This window comes from Bufo bufo, chromosome 10, assembly GCF_905171765.1.
Source record: "Bufo bufo chromosome 10, aBufBuf1.1, whole genome shotgun sequence".
NCBI lineage: Eukaryota > Metazoa > Chordata > Amphibia > Anura > Bufonidae > Bufo > Bufo bufo.
Genome location: NC_053398.1, coordinates 130,554,188 through 130,565,902, shown reverse-complemented (window position 1 = coordinate 130,565,902; position 11,715 = coordinate 130,554,188). Strand labels below are relative to the sequence as shown.

The window sequence follows — 11,715 nt, the reverse complement described above, 5'->3', positions numbered from 1 at the left end:
TTTGTTGAGACATTCAAATGGTAGAGTCCGAATTTGGCGTAAACAGAATGAGAACATGTATCCATCCTCTGATGGCTACTTCCAGCAGGATAATGCACCATGTCACAAAGCTCGAATCATTTCAAATTGGTTTCTTGAACATGACAATGAGTTCACTGTACTAAAATGGCCCCCACAGTCACCAGATCTCAACCCAATAGAGCATCTTTGGGATGTGGTGGAACGGGAGCTTCGCGCCCTGGATGTGCATCCCTCAAATCTCCATCAACTGCAAGATGCTATCCTATCAATATGGGCCAACATTTCTAAAGAATGCTATCAGCACCTTGTTGAATCAATGCCACGTAGAATTAAGGCAATTCTGAAGGCAAAAGGAGGTCCAACACCGTATTAGTATGGTGGTCCTAATAATTCTTTAGGCGAGTGTATACCGCAGTAATGAATCATTTTCTAGATTGAATTTTGATCCATATATCATCTCTATTTATAGTTGCTTCTCCCACAATGCTGTGCGGTTTATAGCTTCTATTTGGACCTTTGGATAGATTGTGGTTGGATCTCGGCTGAGTTCCTGTTGCTTCCATTGCTCCTTTGAAGTTAAGTCTTTCCTTTCCCTTTTGTATTTTGGTTGGGGTCTGTGTGTTGCATTTCCTTATTGTTTGTATTAGTCCTGAAGGAGACTCCTGTTCTTCCTTCCTTTTGGACGAAAAGGTAGTCTCGTCCCTGCCATTAGTACCAGGATCCTATAGGGCTAGATATTCCTGCATATGAACTCACCTACCTTTGGTGTCCATTTTCCTTCTCTAGTTCTCAGGCCTGTTCCCTGTTCACCCCTTCCCTCCTATGCTTGGTGTGGTGTTTCCCTCCCACGCCGAAGCATGACACTACCACAAAAGGATATCCAGCATCTGTATGATTGCTACCACAGGAGGATATCTAGCATCTGTATGACCGCCACCACAGGAAGATATCCAGCATCTGCATGACGGCGAACACAGGAGGATATCCAGCATCTGTATGACTGCTACCGCAGGAGAATATCCAGCATCTGTATGACCAGTACCACAGGAGGATATACAGCATCTGTATGACCGCTACCGCAGGAGAATATCCAGCATCTGTATGACCAGTACCACAGGAGGATATCCAGCATCTGTATGACCGCTACCGCAGGACAATATCTAGCATCTGTATGACCGCTATCACAGGAGGATATCCAGCATCTGTATGATCGCTAACAGTGTCGGACTGGGGTACCTAGGGCCCACCAGTAAAATTTATTTTGGGGGCCCACCAGTAAAATTTATTTTGGGGGCCCACCGTATGGATACATTCAAATATAATAAATAATTTAACAAGTTTTTTATATGAACATAGGCTGGTTGAGGTGCTGTACATTGAATTTATGTATGTAGTGCAGTAAATCTACTTGTGCAGGGGGTGGGAGACTAGGGGCCCACCTTGCTCAGGGGCCCACCGGGGGATTACCCTGTAACCCTGTAGGCCATTCCGAGCCTGATCGCTACCACAGGAGGATATCCAGCATCTGTATGATCGCTACCACAGGAGGATATCCAGCATCTGTATGACCGCCACCACAGGAAGATATCTAGCATCTGTATTACCGCCACCACAGAAGGATATCCAGCATCTGTATGACCACAGGAAGATATCCAGCATTTGCATGACCGCTACCACAGGAGGATATTCAGCATCTGTATGACCGCAACCACAGGAGGATATCCAGCATCTGTATGACCGCTACCACAGGAGGATATCCAGCATCTGTATGACCTCTACCACAGGAGGATATCCAACATCTGTATGACCGCTACCGCATGAGATTATCCAGCATCTTTATGACTGCTACCACAGGAGGATATCCAGCATTTGCATGATGCCACCATGCAAGAGGGGCAGCCTATATCACATCAATGTGACCTCATCATATACCCTCCATGGATGCATAGATGTTTGATCATTGATCAAGCATCACTAATATTAAAAGATATATTGATCCTCTGGCCTCTTGCAGCAGAAGGGGAGGGGGTCTGCAGAGAGACCCCAATAGATGAACAACTAATTTAAGTTTTCCAGGTGTTTTTTTCCGCTAGTGTATTTAATTGTTTTTGCATCCTGAGGACAGACAGATGCAGCTGGAAGTGATTGTCATTCTGCAGGACTGGACTGCTCATAGAGTCTACAGGGAAATTTCCCGGTGGGCCGATGCCCAGGGGGTCACCCAAACACTCCTCACTATTGCTGGCCATGTACATAATGATCTGATGCTCTCAGTGGTAATTAACGATTATAGACCTAGTAGGCGGTTGCAGATGCTGATAGAGCTGAATATTGTGTGCCCTGCTGTTCATCCTCATAGGCCACCATAAGAGGTAGTATATAAATGGCGTAGGGACACAGGTGTCTCAGGCTGCAGGCTGAAAAAGGCCCATAAAAGAATATTTATAGTGGCTCACCGACTCACCGTAGAAATGATGCTCTGACTTGAGTGACTCACCCAGTCACTAAAAAGGAGAAATCTTAACAATATAATAGGCAGGCACTCAGCATCTGGTATATTTGGTATAATTCGAACAGATTTAAATTAATGTATAAAATCCTTATTTATTCTGGTACATATCATGGTGGTGGGGGCATCATGGTTTGGGGCTGCTTTGCTGCGTCAGAGCCTGGACGGATTGCTATCATCGAAGGAAAAATGAATTCCCAAGTTTATCAAGACGTTTTGCAGGAGAACTTAAGGCCATCTGTCCACCAGCTGAAGCTCAACAGAAGATGGGTGTTGCAACAGGACAACGACCCAAAGCATAGAAGTAAATCAACAACAGAATGGCTTAAACAGAAGAAAATGCGCCTTCTGGAGCGGCCCAGTCAGAGTCCTGACCTCAACCCGATTGAGATGCTGTGGCATGACCTCAAGAAAGCATTTCACACCAGACATCCCAAGAATATTGCTGAACTGAAACAGTTCTGTAAAGAGGAATGGTCAAGAATTACTCCTGACAGTTGTGCACGTCTGATCTGCAACTACAGGAAACGTTTGGTTGAAGTTATTGCTGCCAAAGGAGGTTCAACCAATTATTAACCCCTTAAGGACACAGCCTTATTTCACCATAAGGACCAGGCCATTTTTTGGCAAATCTGACCAGTGTCACTTTAAGTGGTGATAACTTTAAAACGCTTTGACTTATCCAGGCCATTCTGAGATTGTTTTTTCGTCACATATTGTACTTCATGACACTGGTAAAGTAAAGTCAGAAAAATTATTTATTTTTTGATAAAAAAAATACCTAATTTAACAAAAATCTGGAAAAATTTGCAAATTTCAAAGTTTCAGTTTCTCTACTTCTGTAACACATAGTAATACCCCCAAAAATTGTGATGACTTTACATTCCCCATATGTCTACTTCATGTTTGAATTATTTTGGGAATGATATTTTATTTTTTGGGGATGTTACAAGGCTTAGAAGTTTAGAAGCAAATCTTGAAATTTTTCAGAAATTTACAAAAACCCAATTTTTAGGGACCACTACAGCTCTGAAGTCACTTTGCGAGGCTTACATAATAGAAACCACCAAAAAAATGACCACATTCTATAAACTACACCCCTCAAGGTATTCAAAACTGATTTTACAAACTTCGTTAACCCTTTAGGTGTTGCACAAGAGTTATTGGCAAATGGGGATGAAATTAGAGAATTTCATTTTTTTGCCTAATTTTCCATTTTAACCCATTTTTTCCACTAACAAAGCAAGGGTTAATAGCCAAACAAGACTGTATCTTTATTGCCCTGACTCTGCCGTTTACAGAAACACCTCATATGTGGACGTAAAATACTGTACGGCCACACAGCGGGGCGTAGAGTGAAAGGTGCGCCGTTTAGTTTTTGGAAGGCAGATTTTGCTGGACTGGTTTATTTACACCATGTCCCATTTGAAGCCCCCTGATGCACCCCTAGAGTAGAAACTCCATAAAAGTGACCCCATCTAAGAAACTACACCCCTCAAGGTATTCATAACTGATTTTACAAACTTTGTTAACCCTTTAGGTGTTGCACAAAATTTAATGGAAAATAGAGATACAATTTCAAAATTTAACTTTTTTGGCAGATTTTCCATTTTAATATTTTTTTTCCAGTTACAAAGCAAGGGTTAACAGCCAAACAAAACTCATTATTTATGGCCCTGATTCTGTAGTTTACAGAAACACCCCATATGTGGTCGTAAACTGCTGTACGGGCACACGGCAGGGCGCAGAAGAAAAGGAATGCCATATGGTTTTTGGAAGGCAGATTTTGCTGGACTGTTTTTTTTGACACCATGTCCCATTTGAAGCCCATCTGATGCACCCCTAGAGTAGAAACTCCAAAAAAGTGACCCAATTTTAGAAACTACGGGATAGGGTGGCAGTTTTGTTGGTACTAGTTTAGGGTACATATGATTTTTGGTTGCTCTATATTACACTTTTTGTGTGGCAAGGTAACAAGAAATAGCTTTTTTGGCACCGTTTTTTTTTTTTGTTATTTACAACATTCCCCTGACAGGTTAGATCATGTGGTAATTTTATAGAGCAGGTTGTTACGGACGCGGCGATACCTAATATGTATACAATTTTTTTTTATTTATGTAAGTTTTACACAATGATTTCATTTTTAAAACAAAAAAAAGTTTTAGTGTCTCCATAGTCTAAGAGCCATAGTTTTTTTCAGTTTTTGGGCGATTATCTTAAGTAGGGTCTCATTTTTTGCGGGATGAGATGAAAGTTTGATTGGCACTATTTTGGGGTGCATATGACTTTTTTATCGCTTGCTAGTACACTTTTTGTGACGTAAGATGACAAAAAATGGCTTTTTTTACACCGTTTTTATTATTATTTTTTTTTACGGTGGTCACCTGAGGGGTTAGGTCATGTGATATTTTTATACAGCCAGTCGATACGGACGCGGCGATACCTAATATGTATACTTTTTTATTATTTATGTAAGTTTTACACAATGATTTCATTTTCATTTTTAGTGTTTCCATAGTCTAAGAGCCATAGTTTTTTCAGTTTTTGGGCAATTATCTTGGGTAGGGTATGATTTTTGCGGGATGAGATGACGGTTTGATTGTTACAATTTTGGCGTACATGCGACTTTTTTGATCACTTTTATTACCTTTTTTGGGAAGTAAGGTGGGCAAAATTTTAATTTAATCATAGTTTTTTACTTTTTATTTTTATGGCGTTCACTGTTCGGGTAAAGTAACATGACCATTTTATAGATCAGGTCGTTACGGACGCGGCGATACCAAACATGTGTAGGGAATTTTTTTTTTTTTTTAAATCAGTGATAAATGTGTTTTTTTGATTTTTACTTTTTTTTCACTTTTTTTACTTTTTTTTTTTTACCCAGACCCACTTGGTTCTTGAAGATCCAGTGGGTCTGATGTCTGTATAATACAGTACAGTACACACTATATAGTGTTTTGTACTGTATTTTACTTACACTTTGAACAGATCTATGCCTTTAGCACAGATCTTTTCAGCACCATGGACCTGCTGTCCATGGTGCTGAACAGATCTGTGCTAAAGGCATAGATCTGAGAAGGCGTCCTGTTGCCATGGGAACCTTCCCCGTCTGCTCAGTTGTGGCCACAACTGCGCAGACGGGGATGGGTAAGGAGGGGAGCTCCCTCCCTCTGTCACCCCATCCTGTCTGGGGGCTGCAAAGGCACAACAGCCCCCCGATGGGAGAGGGAGGGAGCTCCCGACTGTTAACCTCTGCTTTTCCATACCGCGGTCCGTACGGCTCAATGATTTGAGCAGGCACCTTGTTCCGATCACCGCCGGCCGGGCGGCAGTGATCGGAACAACACATGACGTACCGGTACGTCATGTGTCCTTAAGGACTAGGGAAACATGCCGTACCGGTACGTCATGTGTCCTTAAGGGGTTAAATCCAAGGGTTCACATACTTTTTCCACCTGCACTGTGAATGTTTACATGGTGTGTTCAATAAAAACATGGTAACATTTAATTCTTTGTGTGTTATTAGTTTAAGCAGATTGTGATTGTCTATTGTTGTGTCTTAGATGAAGATCAGATCACATTTTATGACCAATTTGTGCAGAAATCCATATCATTCCAAAGGGTTCACATACTTTTTCTTGCAATTGTACATGGCAATGCAGGATGAGGTGAAGAGTATATGGTGTCTGGCAATGAAATGAGAGTCAAAGAAGTTATTTGCTCTGTTGCTATCATCAATCCCTGCAAAACAATGATGTGAGGAGACTCTGGTTGACTGCCCAGGACTGGTCAGCTTAGACCCTGCCTCTCTTGGGTGGTCCACTTGATATGAGCTGGTACATAAATTAGTTGCATGTTTCTCTCTCTGCCACGATTACACAACGTGTCTGTGCGGTGAAGTAATAAAATACTAATACACAGTTTTTCCATAAGAGGGAAGAGCGGCAGTCATAAACCAGTTATATTCTGGAAATACACCAGTCCTCCATGGCACAATTCACAGATGGAGAAAACATGGCCAGGTGTGTTACTGCCTCTTAGTGGTGACTTATATGTCTACAGCTGGTATAATATCTTCTCTATATAGTGATATGGAGCATGCTGGTATAACCTGGGCATCTCCTATATATAATTATATATGTACAGCTGGTATAAGGCTACTTTCACACTTGCGGCAGTCCTGCATGTCCGACTTTTTAGTCTGGCGGCTTTCGCCGTGCTGCGCCGGAGCTCCGCCCCCGTGCCCTTTATAGTCAATGGAGACGGAGCGGCGGTCCGGCAGCACTGCAAAATAGCGGAAGGACGGATCCGACATGGTGAACAGCCTGTCGGAACCGTCCTGCCGCAAGTGTGAAAGTACCCTAAGGTATACATCTTCTTGTATATAAGGATATGGAACATGCTGGTATAACCTGGGCATTTTCTGTATATAATTATATATGTACAGCTGGTATAAGTTATACATCTTCTTGTACAGTCTGGTCCATAAATATTGGGACAACGACACAATTCTAACATTTTTGGCTCTATACACCACCACAATGGATTTGAAATGAAACAAACAATGTGCTTTAACTGCAGACTGTCAGCTTTAATTTGAGGGTATTTACATCCAAATCAGGTGAACGGTGTAGGAATTACAACAGTTTGCATATGTGCCTCCCACTTGTTAAGGGACCAAAAGTAATGGGACAATTGGCTTCTCAGCTGTTCCATAGCCAGGTGTCTGTTATTCCCTCATTATCCCAATTACAATGAGTAGATAACAGGTCCAGAGTTCATTTCAAGTCTGCTATTTGCATTTGGAATCTGTTGCTGTCAACTCTCAAGATGAGATCCAAAGAGCTGTCACTATCAGTGAAGCAAGCCATCATTAGGCTGAAAAAAACAAAACAAACCCATCAGAGAGATATCAAAAACATTAGGCGCGGCCAAAACAACTGTTTGGAACATTCTTAAAAAGAAGGAACACATCAGTGAGCTCAGCAACACCAAAAGACCAGGAAAACCACTGTGGTGGATGACCGAAGAATTCTTTCCCTGGTGAAGAAAACACCCTTCACAACAGTTGGCCAGATCAAGAACACTCTCCAGGAGGTAGGTGTATGTGTGTCAAAGTCAACAATCAAGAGAAGACTTCACCAGAGTGAATACAGAGGGTTCACCACAATATGTAAACCATTGGTGAGCCTCAGAAACAGGAAGGCCAGATTAGAGTTTGCCAAACGACATCTAAAAAAGCCTTCACAGTTCTGGAACAACATCCTATGGACAGATGAGACCAAGATCAACTTGTACCAGAATGATGGGAAGAAAAGAGTATGGAGAAGGAAAGGAACTGCTCATGACCCTAAGCATACCACCTCATCAGTGAAGCATGGTGGTGGTAGTGTCATTGCGTGGGCATGTATGCTGGCCAATAGAACTGGTTCTCTTGTATTTATTGATGATGTGACTGCTGACAAAAGCAGCAGGATGAATTCTGAAGTGTTTCGGGCAATATTATCTGCTCATATTCAGCCAAATGCTTCAGAACTCATTGGACGGCGCTTCACAGTGCATATGGACAATGACCCAAAGCATACTGCAAAAGCAACCAAAGAGTTTTTTAAGGGAAAGAAGTGGGATGTTATGCAATGGCCGAGTCAATCACCGGACCTGAATCCGATTGAGCATTAATTTTACTTGCTGAAGACAAAACTGAAGGGAAAATGCCCCAAGAACAAGCAGGAACTGAGGACAGTTGCAGTAGAGGCCTGGCAGAGCATCACCAGGGATGAAACCCAGCGTCTGGTGATGTCTATGCGTTCCAGACTTCAGGCTGCAATTGACTGCAAAGGATTTGCAACCAAGTATTAAAAAATGAAAGTTTGATTTATGATTATTATTTTGTCCCATCACTTTTGGTCCCTTAACAAGTGGGAGACACATGTGCAAACTGTTGCATTTCCTACACCGTTCACCTGATTTGGATGTAAATACCCTTAAATTAAAGCTGACAGTCTGCAGTTAAAGCAGATCTTGTTTGTTTCATTTCAAATCCATTGTGGTGGTGTATAGAGACAAATATGTTAGAATTGTGTTGATGTCCCAATATTTATGGACCTGACTGTATATAGTGATATGCAACATGCTGGTATAACCTTGGAATCTTCTGTATATAATATTATATTTACAGCTGGTATAAGTTATACATCTTCGTGTACATAGTGATATGGACCATGCTGGTATAACCTGGGTATCTCTTGTTTATAATTTTATAACTCCTGCTAAAGTGGTTACACAATAATTTATAATTTTCTTTAGTTTTGGAACCAATTCTAGCTAAAAAAAAAATTGCACAAAAGACGCATGCATTTGTGAATCCAGCCTCACATTTGTACAGTCGTGGCCAAAAGTTTTGAGAATGACACAAATATTAGTTTTCACAAAGTTTGCTGCTAAACTGCTTTTAGATCTTTGTTTCAGTTGTTTCTGTGATGTAGTGAAATATAATTACACGCACATCATACGTTTCAAAGGCTTTTATCCACAATTACATGACATTTATGCAAAGAGTCAGTATTTGCAGTGTTGGCCCTTCTTTTTCAGGACCTCTGCAATCCCACTGGGCATGCTCTCAATCAACTTCTGGGCCAATTCCTGACTGATAGCAACCCATTCTTTCATAATCACTTCTTTGAGTTTGTCAGAATTAGTGGGTTTTTGTTTGTCCACCCGCCTCTTGAGGATTGACCACAAGTTCTCAATGGGATTAAGATCTGGGGAGTTTCCAGGTCATGGACCCAAAATATCAACGTTTTGGTCCCCCAGCCACTTAGTTATAACTTTTGCCTTATGGCACGGTGCTCCATCGTGCTGGAAAATGCATTGTTCTTCACCAAACTGTTGTTGGATTGTTGGAAGAAGTTGCTGTTGGAGGGTGTTTTGGTAGCATTCTTTATTCATGGCTGTGTTTTTGGGCAAAATTGTGAGTGAGCCCACTCCCTTGGATGAGAAGCAACCCCACACATGAATGGTTTTAGGATGCTTTACTGTTGGCATGACACAGGACTGATGGTAGCGCTCGCATTTTCTTCTCCGGACAAGCCTTTTTTCCAGATGCCCCAAACAATTGGAAATGAGGCTTCATCAGAGAATATGACTTTGCCCCAGTCCTCAGCAGTCCATTCACCATACTTTCTGCAGAAGATCAATCTGTCCCTGGTGTTTTTTTTGGAGAGAAGTGGCTTCTTTGCTGCCCTTCTTGACACCAGGCCATCTTCCAAAAGTCTTGGCCTCACTGTGCGTGCAGATGCGCTCACACCTGCCTGCTGCCATTCCTGAGCAAGCTCTGCACTGGTGGCACTCCGATCCCGCAGCTGAATCCTCTTTAGGAGACAATCCTGGCGCTTGCTGGACTTTCTTGGACGCCCTGAAGCCTTTATAACAAGAATTGAACCTCTTTCCTTGAAGTTCTTGATGATCCTATAAATTGTTGATTGAGGTGCAATCTTAGTAGCCACAATATCCTTGCCTTGCCAGTAATTTTTATGCAACGCAATGATGGCTGCATGCGTTTCTTTGCAGGTCACCATGGTTAACAATGGAAGAACAATGATTTCAAGCATCACCCTCCTTTTAACATGTCAAGTCTGCCATTTTAACCCAATCAGCCTGACATAATGATCTCCAGCCTTGTGCTCGTCAACATTCTCACCTGAGTTAACAAGATGATTACTGAAATGATCTCAGCAGGTCCTTTAATGACAGCAATGAAATGCAGTGGAAAGGTTTTTTTGGGATTAAATTAATTTTCATGGCAAAGAAGGACTATGCAATTCATCTGATCACTCTTCATAACATTCTGGAGTATATGCAAATTGCTATTATAAAAACTTAAGCAGCAACTTTTCCAATTTGCAATATTTATGTAATTCTCAAAACTTTTGGCCACGACTGTACATTACATACAGTATGAATGTGATTTTGATCAATGAGTTATTTTCAGCTTAAATATCTTCCCTGGAATTAGGCAACTATCCCTCTTCTTGTGACCAAGGCTTTAGTTACATTTTATAGTAGTAGCTAATACCCACCTGTAGGTGGCACCCTCTGCTTTCATATTGAAAGTTTTATCTTCTTCCAGGGGCTAGACCTGTAAATAGAAAAAAGAAATATTTTGCACATTGGGCTTTTGGTTTTACCTTTTCTATTGAAGCTTGTATCAAGAAACTGGTCAATTTAATGTTATCGCAGCAGGATGCCTTTTTGTGAATGTCTTCCATCAAACATGCTCTGAACGTGGAAAGAAAATACTGGAGAGTTTTCATTTATGGCTACCTTAACCACTTCACATCCGGGCTATTTCCCACTTAATGACAGAGCCTAATTTTTAAAATCTGACATGTGTCACTTTATGTGGTAATAACTTTGGAACGCTTTTACTTATCCAAGTGTGGTATCATTGTAATTATACTGACCCAGAGAATGAAGGTAACAGGTAAGGCTACTTTCACACTTGCAGTAGCCTTTTCCAGTAGGCTGTTCTGGTAGGGGAACAGCCTGCTGCATCTGTGCTAACGCTAGCCCACTGTGCCGCCAGAAGTCCGCTCTGGCCCCATTTACTATAATAGGGGCGGGCCGGAGTTGCGGCCTCAGCGCGGAAAACATGCCGAGAGGCCTGTTCCATTATTGTGAATTGGGCCAGAGCGGACTTCCGGCTATAGTTTTTCTTGAGTTTTAATATTGAAAAAAAAAAAAAAGCTTTGTAAAAAGTAAATGTGTTTTTTTTATTATACTTTTTCTATTACAATTCATCTGTATTGTAATGCACTGGCTGTCAGTGTAATACCAGTGTGATACCATGACAGCCTGCTTGCCTGTGAGACCCAGGGGGGGCATGGGGTTGCCTTTTCAGCCATAGGGTCCCTGTCATCACAGCGCAGGGACCCAATGGGGACAGGGAGAGAGCCCCCTCCCTCCACACACCCCGTAGATGCCGCGGTCAGTGCTGACCACAGCATACAGAGGGTTAAAGCGCCGGCATACACATCAGGGGCACGGCTGTCGGGAACAGGCGGACCCCTGCAGCTCCTGCACCCGCCCAATCAGTGCACCGTACCTGTATTGCAGCTGTCGGGAAGGGGTTAAAGGAGTAAGTGGCAGTCTGACCATTGGGGCTGCAAGCCCAACAATAAGGTCTC

At 42.1% G+C, this 11,715-nt stretch overlaps 1 long non-coding RNA gene across 1 annotated transcript; it reads right to left on the bottom strand.

Annotated features, from left to right (window-relative positions):
- Positions 1-796: 796 nt before the first annotated feature.
- On the bottom strand, positions 797-10,957 carry LOC120980473. Its single transcript, XR_005774529.1, has 4 exons — positions 10,853-10,957; positions 5,781-5,785; positions 3,036-3,037; positions 797-809 (listed from the first exon to the last, which is right to left on the bottom strand). It is a non-coding gene; the product is annotated as an uncharacterized LOC120980473 (long non-coding RNA).
- Between the last annotated feature and the right edge of the window lie 758 nt (positions 10,958-11,715).